This window comes from Heptranchias perlo, chromosome 11 (genome assembly GCF_035084215.1).
Source record: "Heptranchias perlo isolate sHepPer1 chromosome 11, sHepPer1.hap1, whole genome shotgun sequence".
Taxonomy (NCBI): domain Eukaryota; kingdom Metazoa; phylum Chordata; class Chondrichthyes; order Hexanchiformes; family Hexanchidae; genus Heptranchias; species Heptranchias perlo.
Window position 1 is genome coordinate 6,471,370 of NC_090335.1, and position 5,289 is coordinate 6,476,658.

General features: G+C 45.6%; 1 non-coding gene across 1 annotated transcript; it reads left to right on the forward strand.

The window, feature by feature from the left end:
- The first annotated feature begins 2,938 nt into the window (after positions 1-2,938).
- On the forward strand, positions 2,939-3,011 carry trnar-ccu (transfer RNA arginine (anticodon CCU)). The gene has a single exon. It is a non-coding gene; the product is annotated as a tRNA-Arg (tRNA).
- Positions 3,012-5,289: the final 2,278 nt, after the last annotated feature.

Below are 5,289 nucleotides of genomic sequence, written 5' to 3' on the forward strand. Positions count from 1 at the left end.
GACAGGTCACAAGCACCAAGTTCTAATTTCATACAGCTCCAGTGGCCGAATGAATAAGGCACTGGCCTCCTCAGCCAGGGATTGTGGGTTCATAGTCCCATCTGGAGTAAAGCAACTTTTGGCTCTGGACCAAATGCCAAAACACCTTGTGTAAACATTGCCCCATTGAGTGACAGTCAGGGAGCTTTACTTTTAACTTACCAACCAATCCAGGTAGTTCCTGTCCAGCACCCTTCTCACTCTGTCACTTCTTTCCAGTGGCACAAACCAATGCAATGCCTCTACCAAGCTGTTTGCCATCCCAATACTCAGGGAACAATGCCACCGGCACTTTCCAGATAGATACTGCCTCTTTAACACCTGTCTTCATTTTACTCCACATCCCAGGCACAGTTGCTATTTTGAATTGTCGACATCCAATTACATTACATGTACGATTCATGTTATCAGATTCAATCAGTGGCCAAATACATAGCATGCTGAACAACGAAAACAACTTGCTTTTATATAGTGCCTTTAATGTCATAAAACATCCCAAGGCACTTCACAGGAGCGTTGTGAAAGAAAATTTGACACCGAACCACATAAAGAGATGTAAGGACAGGCTTGCTTCGTCAAAGAGGTAGGTTTTAAGGACCATCTTAAAGGAGGAGAGAGAAATAGAGAGGCGGAGAGGTTTAGTGAGGGATTTCCAGAGCTTAGGGCCTAGGCAGCTGAAGGCACGGTGACCAATGATGGAGCGATTAAAATCGGGGATGTGCAAGAGGCAAGAATTGGAGGAGCGCTGAAATCTTGTAGGGCTGGAGGAAGTTACAGAGATAGGGAGGGGCGAGGCCATGGAGGGATTTGAAAACAAGGATGAGAATTTTAAAATCGAGGCCTTCCCCCACCGGGAGCCAATGTCGGTCAGTGAGCACAGGGGTGATGGGTGAACGGGACTTGGTGTGCGTTAGGATACAGGCAGCAGAGTTTTGAATGAGCTCAAGTTTATGGAGGGTGGAAGATGGGAGGCCAGCCAGGAGAACATTGGAATAGTCGAATCTCGAGGTAACAAAAGCATTAATGAGGGTTTCATTTTAACTTAACAAACAATCTAGGCAGTTCCTGTTCAATACAATATTTACAGTCTGGTCCAATATCTTAATACATTTTTTCTTTATTTTACTTAATTTAGCAAAGTAAGGGGAGCTGTCTTGCAAATCAATGGAACTCACAACAAGGGCAAGCAAGAAAACCTCTGCAAAGCCACTTGCTTTTCACCGACAGTCAACACTTTGCCCAGCACTCAACTGTACCAATTGCTGACATACAAAAGCAAGTCAGATCCTGTCACGTCATTGCTGGGAGCTTCGGAATTGACACAATGTGATTGTGTATCAAATGAAAGGGCCGGCCCATAAAAAGGCATCAAATTTGTCAGTGATTAGATCGAGACAAAGGGGCAAGATGCATGCACCAAGGCCCTATCTCGTTCAGCCCCAGTAGCCTAATGGATAAGTCAACGGCCTCCTAAGCCAGAAATTGTGGGTCCAAGTCTTATCTGGGTTAAAAGAAATCTGGCCCCTGAAGCAAATGCCAAAGGACTTTCCGTGAACATTGCCACATTCTGTAACAGACAGGTAGCTTTCCTTTTAACTAACTAATAACCCCTTTAACACCTGTTGTCATTTTACCCAACACCCCAGGCACAGTTGCTACTTTGAAATGTCTACGCACAATTACATTACATGTACGATTCATGTTATCAGCTTCATAACACACTCTTCCTCAAAGCTGGAAAATTCCAGCTTCAAATGTTCTCTGGGCCACAACATTACAAAAATACTCAACAGCAAATGGACAGTGTGCTGGGGTACTGAGCTGCACAGACCAGGCAGTTGCCAGGCTCAATACCTGCTATGAGCCGAGGTTAGCTCCTCTCAGCCAAAGGAGGTAGTGAAAAGATACAGTCAGCAGATTAACATTAATAAAACTTCAGACACAAAGATTTCTTGAGCCCCACCTGTGCACTGCGGTATCGAACGCCTTCACCTTCATGATATGGAAGTAACATAATGATGTATTTGACGATGATTGACATCATTGCCTTGCATTTTTGAACCCTTACGAACACTCGCGATGCGGTCCTGAGACCACGAACAGTTGTTACCAACTATCAAGGTCGATAAGAAATCAGAGCATATATCCAGCAATAGAAGCCACATAGCGGTGCTTGTCAAATTGAAGGGCAGCATGCTGAAGGAAAGATTTGTAAACCTGATTCCCAATGATAGGCAGTGACATTTCCAAGAAAGTAAAATGTATCATTTCGCATGAGGCTTCAGGAAATCAAATGAGCTCACAACAACTACCAATCACTGCTGAAATGTGTGGAATTGGTAGATATGTTGATGAAAACAAAGTGAGTGGCCACAAGGACAGGTGGAATATCGTGAGAATGGAGAGCACTGACCAAGTGCATCAAAGCTGCTCACATCGTCTTGTGGTCCCACTGGCCTCATGGATAAGGCATTGATTTCCTAATGTGCAGAGATTGTAAAGACAATCATCCCATCAAGTGTGAGCTTGGTTTTAAATTATCTTCATTCTGTGAAAACCAGCTCTTTGTCCACAATGCTGAAATATTCAGTGATTAAAGAGGTATGTCAAAGGAACCATCATGTGAATTAATGAAACTTACAGCCAGGGCAAGCAAGGAAACCTCTGCAATATCACTTGCTTTTCACCTACAGTCAATATTTTGCCCAGCACTCAACTGTAACCAATTGTTGATGCTCAAAAGCAAGTCAGATCCAGTCGTTGCTGGGATCTTTGGAACTGATTCAATGTGATTGTGCATGAAAAGAAGGGGATGACCCATAAAAAGGACATCAAGTTTGGATGCAATTACATAAAGACAAAGGGACAGGTTACAAGCACCAAGTTCCAATCACACACAGCCCCAGTGGCCTAATGGATAAGGCACTGGCCTCCTAAGCCAGGGATTGTGGGTTCAAGTCCCATCTGGGGTGAAGTACATTCTGACCCTGCAACAAATGCTCAAAGTACCTCCACAAACCGAGTTATATTTTGTAACTGTTACACAGCTTTCCTTTTAACTTACCAACCAATCCAGGTCGTTCCTGTCCAGCACCCTTCTTACTCTGTCACTCACTTTCCAGTGGCACAAACCAATGCAATGCTTTTACTAAGCAGTGCGCCATCCCAATACTCAGGGAACAATACAATGCCACCTGCATTTCCAGGCAGATAATGCCCCGTTAACGCCTAGTCTTCATTTTACCCAACACCCCAGGCACAGTTGTGACTTTGAAACGTTGACACCGAATTACATTTCATGTACGATTCACGTTATCAGTTTCAATCAGTGGCCAAATACATAGCACACTCAATAACGACAACAACTGCAACTTGCTTTGATATAGCGCCTTTAACGTAGTAAAACATCCCAAGGCACTTCACAGGAGCGTTACCAAACAAAATTTGACACCGAGCCACATAAGGAGGCGTAAGGACATGCTTGTTCAAAGAGGTAGGTTTTAAGGACCGTCTTAAAGGAGGAGAGAGAGATAATGAGGCGGAGATGTTTAGGGAGGGAATTCCAGAGCTTAGGGCCGAGGCAGCTAAAGGCACGGCCACCAATGGTGGAGCAATTAAAATCAGGGATACTGAAGAGGCAAGAATTGGAGGAGCGCAGAGATCTCGTAGGGCTGGAGGAGGTTACAGAGATAGGGAGAGGCGAAGCCATGGAGGGATTTGAAAACAACAATGAGAATTTTAAAATCGAGGCGTTCTCGGACCGGGAGCCAGTGTAGATCAGCGAGCACAGTGATGGGTGAATGGGACTTGGTGCGATTTAGGATACGGGCAGCAGAGTTTTGAATGAGCTCAAGTTGATGGAGGGTGCAATATGGGAGGCCAGCCAGGAGAGCATTGGAATAGTCGAATCTTGAGGTAACAAAGGCTTGGATGAGGGTTTCAGCAGCAGGTGAGCTGAGGCGGTGGGGGATGGAGGCGGGCGATGTTATGGAGGTGGATGCAGGCAGTCTTGGTGATGGAGTGGATATGTGGTCAGAAGCTCATCTCAGGGTCAAATAGGACTCCAAGCAAGCGAACCATCTGGTTTAGCCTCAGACAATGGTAAGTGAGAGGGATGGAGTTGATGGTTAGGGAACGGAGTTTGTGGCAGGGACCAAAGACAATGGCATCAGTCTTCCCAATATTTAGTGGAGGAAATTTCGGTGCATCCAGTAATGGATGTCAGACAAGCAGTGTGACAAATGAGAGATAGTGGAGGGGTCGAGAGAGGTGGTGGTGAGGTAGAGCTGGGTATCATCAGCGAACATATGGAACCTGACGTTGTGTTTTCGGATCATGTAGCCGAGGGGCAGAAGCTCGATGAGAAATAGGAACGGGCCAAGGATAGATCCTTGGGGGACTCGAGAGATAACGGTGCGGGAGTGGGAAGAGAAGCCATTGCAGGTGATCCCCTGGTTACGACTGGATAGGTCAGAATGGGAGCAGGTGAGCACAGTCCCAACCAGCTGGACAATGGAGGAGAGGCGTTGCAGAAGGATGTTGTCGTCAACCGTGTCAAAGACTGCAAACAGGTGGAGAAGGATGAGAAGGGATAATTTACCATGGTCACTGTCACATATCATGTCATTTGCAACTTTGATAAGGGCCGTTTCAGTACTGTGGCAAGCAGTACTCCTCCAAGCTATTTAATTCGAGCTGCAAATGCTCTCTGGGCTACCACATTACAAGAATACTCAGCAGGCAAATGCGCATTGTGCTGGGATACTGAGCTGCACAGGCCAGGCAATTGCAAGGCTGTATTCGTGCTGTGAGCTGATGTTCGCTGCTCTCAGCCAGGGGAGGTAGTGAACAGATACAGTAAACGGACTGACAATAATCAAGCTCCAATCACACAGATTCCTTGAGACCCACCTGTACACTGCGGCATCGAATGCCTTCACCTTCATGATGTGGAAGTAACATAATGATGTCATTTGACGATGATTGATATCATTACCGTGTATTTTTGTGGGTTCAAGTCCCATCGGGGATGAGCTTAGTTTTAAATCAACTTCATTCTGTGAAAACCAAGTCATTGTCCTCCTTGCTGAAATATACAGTGATCAAATAGCTAAGTCAGGAGAGCAGTCTTGCAAATCAATGAAACTTGCAGCCAGGGCAAGCAAGGAAACCTCTGCAAAGCCACTTGCTTTTCACCTACAGTCAACATTTTGCCCAGCACTCAACTGTACCAATTGTTGACGCTCAAAA